The 12,459-nt window shown below is 39.8% G+C and overlaps 1 protein-coding gene and 1 long non-coding RNA gene across 7 annotated transcripts in view; both read right to left on the bottom strand.

Moving 5' to 3' along the window:
• Positions 1 to 3,132, bottom strand: part of SPOPL (speckle type BTB/POZ protein like) — a 60,847-nt gene extending 57,715 nt beyond the window's left edge. For both annotated transcript variants that reach the window (XM_072960907.1, XM_072960908.1), the window contains exon 1: positions 2,877 to 3,132. The gene's annotated coding sequence lies outside the window, so the exon portion shown is untranslated. The remainder of the gene's footprint in view (positions 1 to 2,876) is intronic.
• A 2,780-nt stretch (positions 3,133 to 5,912) lies between these two features.
• LOC140696348 (uncharacterized) overlaps positions 5,913 to 12,459 on the bottom strand; it is a 314,939-nt gene continuing 308,392 nt past the window's right edge. For 4 of the 5 annotated variants that reach the window (XR_012072547.1, XR_012072544.1, XR_012072543.1 and 1 more), the window contains 2 exons: positions 6,908 to 7,009; positions 5,913 to 6,234 (listed from right to left, as the gene is read on the bottom strand). This is a non-coding gene — a long non-coding RNA (uncharacterized lncRNA). Of the gene's footprint in view, positions 6,235 to 6,764; positions 7,010 to 12,459 lie in introns of all 5 variants that reach the window. The other variant, XR_012072545.1, reaches the window with a different exon arrangement.

Raw genomic sequence — 12,459 nt, 5'->3', positions numbered from 1 at the left:
CAAAAACAGCCGTATACCGTCTCCAAAGAGAAATAAAGACGACACTCTGGTAGACCAATGAAGGGCCGCGGTGGTAGGGCTTTCGTTTGGAGGAGAAATCTCAGGCTTAGGAGAGGAGGGGTCCGCCGAGGGGCGGCTGAGGATGCTTGTGAAGCACGGAAGAGCCAGCGGCATCCCGAGACTGGAAATTGGCACATAGTGCTATATCTAAGCAGATGTCCTAAGAGATGAGAGGACTGCCTCACAGAGTTCAGAGAAAGGTGATTACAGCACTACTTTGGCAGTCTTACTCGCGTATTTAACACAAAAAACGTGCGTGGAACACAACCAGCGCCAGCCAGATTTTCAAAGATCAGTGTAATCAAGAGTTCAAACTTGCCTTAGGCCAAGAGTTAAAAAACAAGTGGAAGTGAGCATTGCTGTATTGGGGACTATGGGAAGAGGAAATATTAGTGCAGAATTTCATGTTCTCCAAATATGAACCAAAACCAGTTAAAATTATTTGCTGTACTTATTGTGGGTCACTCATGCTATGTGATAGAAACAGTGAAAGATACATGTAAATTTTGCCCATACCTTTTGGCTGTGTCAACCCCTTATCACTCACACCCTTTTACTAATCAACCATTGTTAGTCACTAATAAATGTAATATGCACAAGGAATCAAATTACAATAAACCCTTCAAGTAGATTGCCAATTGGGAGTTAAGAAATGAGTGGTACTTGGTGACTCTTGACACTTGACTGAGTTCTAGTTGGGGATTGGTTCAATAAGCTTCCACCACAAGGATATCAGATTGCTCTTCAGGGTATTCTCATAGTCTTTCCCCTAGGCTTGATCTCTTTGCAGTGACAGAATATATCATCATTTTCCTTGCAGTATTCAGTGACTTTATCCACTGATAAAATAATAATAAATAGTAAGAGTAAATATGGCTTGTAAATAATGCTAACAAAAATGTGACCTTTTGGCAAAGTAAAAGATGGCTCCATGGTCAATAAACTTGGATTAAAGTTGGATGCTATATTACCTGTCCCCTAAAGAACTTCCTTTCCTGACTTGATTTCCTACTTGCTGGATACATACTGGAAAACTAGACTCTTACAATAGGTTTTAGTTTATTGCTGCTGTAAGTGACTTTAAAAAATAGAGAAATAAGTAACAGCTGTATCACTGGTGTTAGTGTGATACACACTGTGCTTCCAGTCATCTATCAGGTTTGCTTTGCTCAAGGTATTAGCCGTTATGACCATTCAGCTCCTTAGACGCCAAGAAACTGTATGATATTCCTTTAGCTGCTCATTGCCACTGGTTTCTATAGGAGACCATTCAAATTGCTCAATGGATGTGGCTGACTTGAAAGTTCTACTACTTATTGTAGTAATATGTTGGCAGTTAGTAAAGATCAGAATAGCCATTCTCTGAGCTTAATGCACACAGATGAGAATCAGATTTTGGATCTTCTTGACTCACCCCTTGACTCAACCAAGCACCTAGTTTGATAATTTAGTGACTGCAGCATCTTATTCCTCTTTTCTAAATTAAACATCATGGTTCCTCCAATTTCATGGCACAATGGACTTGCCACTGCCTTCCATACCTGTTTTGTACTATCATTTTCCAATTCTGATTGTCAAACCTAAAGCATATAGTGGCAGACAATCCATTATTATCTTCTGTTTAGAGATCAAAAAAGTAATAATGTGCTTGTTAGCAAACATGGTTATACTTGATGAAGACTAAATTATGTGCTCTCTGAGCTTCCCTGGACGTTTTGCTCATAGCCCTACCCTTGTTAATGTGGTCCACCAAGTCCTTCGATCCTAATGAGCTGGCTTCCCCATAATTTTCTAATCATTATACCCTCCTATCTTAAATTTTCTTCAAGGGAACCAAACCCAGGCCTTCCCACAAGTCAACATTTGTGATCAAACACTTAAAATAACATTTAGTGTTTGGAATTTAGGTGGAAAGAAAAGAACAATTCATCTGCTAATTATTTTTCACTGTTCCATTAGGCCTTTTATCTGGAAGAAAATACTAACACCCTTTTTCAATAACCTGTAAATTACAGGTAATTTCATTTTCTCTTTCCATGTCTCCATTTCTTTCTGTCTTTGGCTTTTCATCTTTTACATCTTGCATATGAAGTCCTAGTTTTGCAGTACTTCTGCATTATATAATACTTTTTAAGGATCTAAAAACTTCAGACCTCTAGCATTATACCTACAACTGTTGTGTAGTGATGCCTATAGCGAAAAAAAAAGGGCCAGTAAGTTTGATGTGCTTATCATTCAAAAATCACTCCCAGAAAACTGAGAACAAGACCCACTCAGAACTCTGAGAAACAGGGTCTTATGTCTTTTAAGTCCTTCATTGACACCCTTATTTTCATGTTCCCAGCCACATTTTATCAAATATTTCTAGATGCCCCCTTGTTTCAAATGCATTCATGTATTTAATACTTTGGTCCTTTGGATAATCTGTCAGGTCTACTATAGGAGAGATGATTTTTGTTGTTCTTCTATCACCATGTGAAGAGTAAGGGTTGAGTTGCACTTCACTAGTCAGCATACTGTTACATTTTCTAGATGTTTAATTAAATATTAATCAAGTTTAAAACACTTTTGAGGCTCTTAAACCATCAATAATTCCTAGATACTGGATCAGTAATGCCCAATGAATGAGAAATAACAGTACTTCTACCTACACAATATATCACCTTGGAAAAATCTTGGTCACCCTACTTGCAAGTCCTCTATTCACAATGTAATAAGAGGAAAACAACAAAAATGATCTCTTCTACCAGATTGTCCAAAGCCCCTACAGCATGTCTCCAGGCGTGCCCTGAGAACGCTCATCCAAGGTTACTTACAGTTGCTGGAAATTTTTTTACTGTGCCAGGATCCAGGTGGTCGCTGCTGCCATGATCTAGTAGTCCCTGATGACCTCTCCTTTCTTCAGCTTGGCCAGCTAAGCTCTCTCCTCTGCTGGTGCCCTGGCCCTGCCTCTTCTCTGATTCCCAGGTAACCTGAGAAGTTGCGGTTGATTCTGGACCCTGGCGATAGTCCTGGGGGAAGCCTGGAGCTCTCCACTGTGCTCTCCAGCCAGGGTCACCAGCCTCTGCAGCAGCCCCAAATGGCTCTAGAGATGCAGCTGCTCTGTCTCCTCCTCTTTTATCTCTGCTCAGTCATCACAATGTCTCCAGGTCAGGGTCTTTGGTCCCCTCCCAAAGAGACACACCCTAAAGCCTATCAGGGCAAATTCTGGCTAGAGGAGTTTATTTAAGCATCTGCCCCTGCAACGCCCACCTGGTGGCTCTCTGCCTCACTAGCCTTCTTCCAGAAAGTTGGGGTCACTTCACTCCAGTGCCCTTTGACCCTGCCTCAAGAAAATGGCAGCTCCGTGGCCATTTTCTCTGGACACATGAAGGAGCCCTGCCTCCATAATCTAGGATAGGCTCCTGTTTCACTCAGACCAGGCACTCCCCCTCCAAGGGGAGGCATATGGAATTGGGCCCTGCTCCGAGACCAGCAATCCAGAAGTCCTAGAGGGCGCCTCGGGTGAGCTTCTGCGGTGTTCCTGGGACTGCCCTGTAGCCAATCAGACACAAGGTGAACCCGGGAGCCTTGGAACCTCTGTGCCTCAGTGTTCCCTGATTTGCCGCTTTTCCCCTACTCTGCAGCCTCAGGACTGAGTTCCCCAGTTTCTCCCCTCGCTTCTGCTGCCTCCCTGCTTTGGAAACTAAGCTCTGCTGTCTAGCTGTTGCCAAATCTGCATTCACACCCCTACACAGCACTGAGTGGCCACCTGCTTCCAGATGGTTCCCTCTGCTATTCAGAGCCCTTCACTGCCAGCCTGCCTGCCAGGATTGGAAATCCTGGTATGGCCATTTCCAAAATTAGAAACCAGACTGAACCATCTCTGGGGACACAGCGCCTGCACCTCTCGGCATTCGGTCAAGCCTAACCTCTGCGACTGTCCCGACACCCTGCCCCCAAGCCTCTCTTCCCACTCCTCCCCCACATTTCTGGCCTAGGTGATTTGGTTTTTTGCCTTCCCCTTCCTGCCCGTCCATCCTTGCCGAAGTTTTAGCATCCTCGACCTTCTCTGCCTGAACTATGCCAGGCTGGAGAAGGGCCAACTCAAGGGCTATATAAATCCCAGATTATATAGGCCTCTTAGAGGCCTCATCCCACGTCCTATCAAACACTGAAAAAGTGTAGCCACATAGCCATATCTCACATGAAAAATATGTTTTGTTATGCAAAGTGAAAGCGATTTATTTAATTTTCCTTTTGAAATATTTATTAGTTTCAGTTTTCAGTTTTCTTTGTATTTTAGAGCCAAGATGTTTTCTTTTCCAGCCCTCAATTTGATAAAACCTGGAAAGCTTATGGGGCCCTGGGAGCTGTGCCTATAGTGAGAACCTGAGCCTTAAAAGGATTAAAAAAATGGCTCTGGGAGGGAGGGAGGTAAGCACTTCCACACTTGCCTCTGTCTCAAGATTTCTCCCTGCGAACCACATCATCACTTAAATCTTTCTCCTCCTTAGTTTTTAAGAACCGGACTTCTCTGTTTGATCCCTGCGTTGGTAACTCACCTTTTACCCAGGCTGCTCACACATGCCACACCCCTTATTCCCAAAGCCAGCTGGCCAGTTGGGGATTTCACAGCATCACCGCCTGACCCCTAGCCTGCCTTTCACAGTGCTCCTTCCACCACTGAGGGCCCCACGGTATTGTCTTAAAGCCCCCTCGCCTCCTGAGACTGCATCTTTCAACTATGACATTTGCTTGCTTGACCCTGGAGATACGATGCTGTTCCATACTGGACCCTTGGAAGCCTCCAGCTGGATCCAGCTCTCTGGCGTCCCTGACCCCACCGCCTTGCCCTACCAGGCAGGTCCTGGACTGCATTTTGGATGCTTCAGTCAGTCTTACCCTGTCTGCTAGGACTGATGAGTGAAGCCCACTTGTGTCTGAAGCAGAATAGCTACCAGGGAGGGGGTGGGATATAGCTCAGTGGTAAAGAGCAGGCTGCACGATGTCCTGGGTTCAATCCCCGTGTACCTCCATTAAAATAATAATAATAATTAATAAATAAATAAAGCCCACCCTGGTTCCCAGCCATTCCAAAGGCCACACCCACCAGCACGGGGCTGGGTTAAAAGAAAAAAAAAAACCCCTACCAGAAATCACACTTTCCATTTTTACCTGCTCACATTTCTCTGTTTTGAGCGTCTCCTTCCCCAGAGGAGCCGCTATTTATGCCTCTGTTAACACGCAGCCTCACTGCTACACTTCTCGGGAGGTTTTCCTGATTACTCATTATTGCCGATTGAGCTTACAGACAAGAAACCAAAATGTCCCCGGCAGCTACCCCAGATTACATCTCTTCTAAATATTAACCATTATTTGCTAAAATAGCCATTAGAAGTTTGTTTGGCTTTTACTTTCCAGGATTTCTGGGTTTTATACTATTGATTCTATAATTTCAGTATACTTCTTAAAATGGAATTATGCATATTCAATGCACACAACGAACCAGTTCAGAGGGAGAGCCTGCAGCAATATATTATTGCCTCTTTAGTTTCCTTCCTCAATTTCATTTCCTCCAGAAAGAAAATTAGGCTAGGCTTTTAAAAGTCGTGTTCTGCTACAGTCTACAATTTTGGGAGGTCAGGTGATGAATGTTTTTATTTTCATGTTGTCAAGAGCTCAGCAAGAATTTGTTTCTATTGTGAATGTGGAGCCAACTGTGTGCAAAACAGGTGTGACCAAGCCCCAGCTTCCTCTCTGAACACTTGTTAGAGCTGTTTTCTTTCTTTTGTTCCATTTTTTATTGTAATCACTTAACCATAAAAGGTCTGAATATTTATACAAAGTGTTATTGTGCTTCATTTGTCAAATTCCTTTTCTTTTCTGAGTTTGACTTTTATTTATTTGTTTGGTCCAGGATAGACTTAAGATATGTTTTCCTTGGCTTGAAGGAAAATTTGATTTAGGTCCCGGAACATTCCCGTGATGCTTTGCACTAATTCGTGGTGTCCTTCCGTTGGCATAATGCCTAAAGGATGTGCTGTGGTTCTGAACTCGTTTACCTTCCAGTCCATCCCTTGTCCTTTCCTTTCTCTGCTCCACATCTCCGCCAGCTCCTGCAGGCTGTTTCCCAGGCTCCCGAGTCAACTGGCCTCCTGCCGGATTAGGCCAATAGGAGGCACTGTCAGGGTCCTGGAGGGAGGGAGGAGAGAGAAGCCAGTGTCTTATTCCCCCCTCTTTTTCTGCCTGAGCACCCTCCCCTGCAGCAACTATGTTTTCTCCCAGGCTCCAACTCTTGCTGCTGGACAAGCCTACCACGGAATCAGCCCTGGCAAGACCACCTCTTCCTTCCCGCCTGTTTTAAAGTGTAACGGTTTCCTGTGGTTGCTAATCCCTGGATTCTTCTCTGTTTTTTTCCATCATCTGTGCAATGGATTACTTGTGTCAAATCCTCTGTTCCAAGTAATGAGTGTGGTTTCTGTTTTTCTGGTTAGACTCCACACATTTGTCCATTTTATGTTTTCAGAAGGGCCTTGTCCTGTTTACAGGGGCAGGAATGATTTTCACAGAGAAGTAATCATTTTAAACTTAGGGATCCATCTATGCTCCTCCATATGGCTTGGCTAAAGTCATTTTCTTTTTGCTCCTTACCTCCCATACTTGCTTCTCCCCTCCGATAATTCCCAACCCACGCCCAGTCCTCTCCCACTCTCCATCCTTACAGCATATGACATCTGTCTTCTGGAGTCATATCCCCACAGATGCACAACAATTTGCTTTAATTTTTAAATCCCTTTTTATATAGTGTTCTTAACAAGAGTGGCACAGCTGTAGGATAGCAAAAAGGGCATTAGAGTTTCCATACAGAATTTGAATTTGTGTGACTTTGCTTGAATCCCTTAGCCTCTTCCTGTACAACGGTGCTCTCGGTAGTAAAACAGGGGAAAAGAAGACTTCTTCATCAGAGCTATGAAGAGAAAATGGGATTAAAACATATGCAAGGACTTCGTAAATGATAAAAGGTAAGACATTATTTTAAAACAGTAAATAAGATTAGTTATTTTTTCTTGAAACAAATGTAATTTTAAAAGCTAGCACAAAGGTATTTCTCAGTTGGAATGTACACTGAAGTTGAATAGCATCACACAGCCTTCATCTAACATGGAATTTCTCAATCTCAGTTCTATTGACATTTGGGGCTGGATAGTTCTTTGTTGTATGTAGGAGGCTGCTGTGTACATTGTAAAATGTTTAGTGGAATCCCCGCCTCTATCTGCTAGATGCCAGTAGCATCTTCCTCCTCAGTTTTGACAACCAAAACGTCTCTAAACAGTGCCAAAATTCCCCAGGAGAAAGGAAGGAGGAGGGAAAAAAAAAACACCCCAGGTTGAGAACCACTGATCTAACCAAACCTACTTGGAAAAGTGTCACCTTTTTTTAATTAAAGCTATTAAAAAAAAAATAAAGGAGCTTGGCTTTCAAAAAAGATTTTGGAAAAGGACTCTTAAAAATGCAATTCCGTTGTGAAACATAACCTGTTTAGAAACCCATAAACCCTGATGTGAAAGTCAGTGGTTATTGTCACAGCAGTCATGTGTCTTTCGTATTTACGCTGGAGAGCCTAATCTTCCTGCTGAATTTTGTGGCTGGACAGCCTAACCAAGATGGGCTTTCTTCATACGATTAATACCTTTTGTTATTTGTACTAGTATTAAAAAAAAACACACTAATATTTTAAAGCTATCATACGTTGATATCTTTTGATGTCCTTTAAGGCAAAGAAACTCAAAACGAATGTGAGTAGAAACATATATTTCAGTCAGAATATGATTCAGATCTTCTGGGTCTGTCCTTATATGGACTACCTTGAGTAGCAGCAAGAGCTGGGATTTTGTGAGCATCACTGCTAGGTCATGGTCAGAATTTTTTGTATTACTATGATTCCTAACATGGTATTCTTATTTGCCATTGGGTTTCTAGGATACTGGAACCAAATCATAGCTACTTAACATCGAGAAATTATTCTTTTAAAAATATTGATTTCAGGTCTCCAAACATGTCTCTTCTAGCTTCTATTGTCAACAGATTTCTAAAACCAGTTTCCCATCTCCAGCCTGTGTCAGTTAGCTTTCTTACTAGCTTAAGAAAATATTGACCAAAGCAGATTGTAAAACAGGAGGAACAGGTTGCAGTGAAAAGGCTACTTTTGCTGGGAAAATAGAAAAGCTGCACTGTCCTTAACATGTATATATTGCTAAGCTTTGTGGTCACACAACATCTCCAGGACTGGTAACAAGGATACTTACTGATTCAAGAGAATTAGATTCATTTCCTCATCTATGATTTTGCATTATCCTGGTTAATCTTCTTTGGGAGGTGGGGACTATAGGCCCCCTTTGAAGGACTTTTCAACATCAATAATATTACTACTATAATTAATACTATATATTGCTCTTAAAGATTTTTTTTTCATAGAGTATTTCAATAAAAACAATCTTATGATTGAGGTAGGTAGTGTAGGTTTAGGATATAGACAGTGCCATTAAGCTGGGCCAGAAAGTTAGGGCCCTCTTATTTGTTGTCATACTATTGAATTTGAATGACTTTGGACCAGCTTTACCTCTACATTTACCACCATTTCCCCAGTTTATCACATATTACTTCTGGTCTGCAACTTTGCACCTAACAGACCTCTATGTACACATTTGGATCCACAAACTCTGCCAGAACAAAGCTTAGGCTAGTATCCCACACTACAAATGAAAATTCCCAAGTGGTATTCTCTTGTTTCTGGAGAAGGAATCCACTTGAAGTATCAGTGTTTGCCTCATCTGTTTTTTAAGATCTTAGAAACAAAAAACTGTGTAAATATTTATAGAAATTACCTGAGCCAAATTTCCCATTCTCATCATAAATAAGGAAGGGAAGACCTTGATGATGGGCCATTTCAGATTCCTTCCTCTGATTAAGAAAAGCTATATGGCCAAGATGGAATTACAGGGACTGGATTTACCCTCCCACCTGTAACAACCAAAACAAAATCAAAACAGACAAAATATGTGAAACGATGATTTTCAAGGCACTGGATATCAGGCAATGAATGACAGTGATTCTTGAAAGAAGGGAAACATAAGAGATGAGACCAACTCTTACCCCAGTGTATTCACTTGAGGGAGTTTTCAGGCCATTACATATGGAAAAGGAGCCCAGGCAAGACAATTGAAGAGACAGAGGAAAGAGTCCAGGGAGATCAAAACAGTGAGAGTTAATTGGATGAGTGACAAAGGGGAGGGACCTGCGCAGAGAGAACACTGGCAGTCTGCAGAGGGACCCCTGTCAAATATTCAGCAGGGTCTTGATCAGCACATGCTGCTGAGGAAACTACATCAGGCTCAATAAAGAATCCTCTGGAAGCAAGCAGTAGAGGCAATCATGTCTAGAGCACACACATGGCCAGGAAGAGTGCCTGTTCGCACTAGCCAGGCTGGAAAAACTCATAATTCATAAGGCACAGGGTAGATTATTCAAGAAGGTCCTGCCTCATTAGTGGGGAATAATTAGCCCTAGACTAAGAACTGCTCCCAACCTGTCAAACAAACCAAAAAAGCAAAATCTGAAGGGACCAAACTGTTTCCAAGTAACTTATCATCATTCCTAAACAAAGCTCCAGAAAATCTATTGAGATTTCAAGAGTATCCAGCACCCAACAAAATAAAATCCACAAAGCATGCATGCTATCAAAGACTACTAGGCATGCAAAGAAATAGGAAAATACAACCATAATGAGGAGAATAACCAATAAGTCAAAACTGACCCCAAATTGACACAGATGATATCATTAATAGAGAATATTAAAAGTTAGTGTGACTAATATTCTACATATTCAAAAAGTTAAGGAGAGATTTAAAAAGAAGATCCCAGTCATATTTCTAGAGATGAAAAGTACAATCTTCAAAATGAAAAATACACTGGATAGGATTAACAGCAAATTAGATACAGCAGGAGATAAGATTAGTGAATTCAAAGGCATAGCAATGGAAACAAAATGAAACATGGAGAGAACAGAGAATTGGTGAGTGGTGGGGTGACTTCAAGCAGCCTGGTGTATGGGTAGAGTCCCCACAGGAAAATAGAAGGTATGGACAAAAAAATATTTGAGAAAACATGTCCCCAAACTTAATAAAAACTATAAACCCACAAATCCAAAAAGATCAATGAAACTTAATCACAAGAAACATGAAGAAAATTACATCAAGGTCTGCAGGGAGAAGTCAGTCTAACTGAAGATTGTGCATTTCCTAGAGATGAGTACCAAAAGGTTATGTCACAGGTTTCTTGGGTCCTAATGTACAGTGTGAATAAATACTTGCAGCTCTTAGCCCTGTTTTAGTCAGTAAAGCACTTTTTAATTAATACTTTTCTTTGTATGTAAAGGAGGAACCATAACTCTTTGTAGCTGTACATACAATACTTTTCTCCTAAAGAAGAATTAGTCAGCACTCCTATATTTTTCATTTTTTGCCAAAGCAAGAAGTAAATACTTGAAAATTATTTATATATAATACATATTATATATAATGTAAGTAACTAAATATAAAATAATATATATTATATATAGTAATATATAATATATATAGATAATTATATATATAAAGTGGATAGTTTTTTTAAATTGTCCAAAAAATGTTGATAAGGAGGAAGAACCTTATCTAGAGATAAGAGATGTGTCACATACGGAGCAATAAAGAGTGACTTGAGATTTTTCTTGTTGGAAACAATCCAAGTGAGAACACAATGGAGCAACATCTTTAAAGTAGTAAAAGGACAAAACTTGTCAGGCTAGAATTATATGTCCTGCTAAAATATCTTTCAGAAACAATGTTGAAGGAAAGATATTTTCAGACATAAAAAAGCTGGAAGAATCCATTAGCAGCAAACGCTGTAAGACGTGTTACAAGACATTCAGAAGACATTCAGACAGAAGAAAATTAAGAATGAGATAAGGTAAAGAATTGTAACAATAACATATGTAGTCACATAACATATACAAAAATTAAAATAGATCAAAGGTAAAATTTAAGAGCTACAAGTATAAAACAGTTAAAAGTAAAAACATGATTATAATCTTTCATGATCTTGGATTAGGCAACAATTTCTTAGCTATGACACCAAAAGGACAAACAACCAAAGAAAATCTAGACATATTTGACTTCATCAAAATCAAAAACTTGTGTTTTAAAGGACACAATCAAGAAAGTAAAAAAGACAACCAAAGTAATGGGAGAAAATAATTTGCAAATTATATATCTGATAAGGAATTTGTATACAGAATATATAAAGAAGTGTTACAACTCAAAAATGAAAAGACAAATAACTCAACCTATAAATGGACAAAGGATTTGAATAGGCATTTCTTCAAAGATATGCAAATGACCAGTAAGCACATGAAAAGATATTTGACATTATTAGTCATCTGGGAAATACAAATCGCAACTGCAATGAGATATCACTCCACACCCACCAGCATGGCTCCAATCAAAAAGTCAGATACAGGCATACCTCCTTTTATTTCATTTTGCTTTATTATGCTTTGCAGGTAATTGCATTTTTCACAAATTGAAGGTTTGTGGCAACACTGTAGAGCAAGTCAGTGCCATTTTTCCAACAGCATTTTTTCACTTGGTGTCTCTGTCACATTTTGATAATTCTCACAATATTTTAAAGTTTTTCATTATTATTATTTATGATCATCTGTGATTATTGATCTTTGATGTTATTAGTATAACTCACTGAAGGCTCAGAGAAGGTTAGCATTTTTTAGCAAAAAAAATTTTTAATTAAGGTATGTATATTTTTTAAGACATAATGCTATTGTACATGTAATTGACAACACTATAGTGTAAACATAACTTTTATCTGCACTGGAAAACTGAAAAAATTATATGACTCATTTTATTGTGATACTAGCTTTATTTCAGTGGTCTGGGACTGAACTTGCCATATCTCTGAGGTATGCTTAGAATAAAAATGTTGGTGAGGATGTGGAAAAATACATATCTCTTGTACATTGCTGATGGGAATGTAAAATGGTGCAGGGTCTTTGGAAAACAGTCTGGCAGTTCCAAAAGTTGCCAAACATATAGTTACTATATGACCCAGCAATTACACTTGTAGATATAGCAAGAAAAGTGAAAACTTATGCCCATACAAAAACTCATATATGAATTATAAACAAATGTGGTATGTCCATACAATGGAATATTACTCAACCATTATAAGACTGAAGTACTGGCATAGGCTACAACATAAATGAGTCTTGAAAATGTATTCAGTAGGGAAAGCTAGACACAAAAGACCACATAGTATATTATTCCATGTGCACAAAATGTCCAGATATGGCAAATCCATAGAGTACAG

Source organism: Vicugna pacos, chromosome 5 (genome assembly GCF_048564905.1).
Source record: "Vicugna pacos chromosome 5, VicPac4, whole genome shotgun sequence".
Lineage (NCBI taxonomy): Eukaryota > Metazoa > Chordata > Mammalia > Artiodactyla > Camelidae > Vicugna > Vicugna pacos.
The sequence above is the reverse complement of the archived record's forward strand: the minus strand, read 5'-3'. Positions and strand labels throughout refer to the sequence as shown.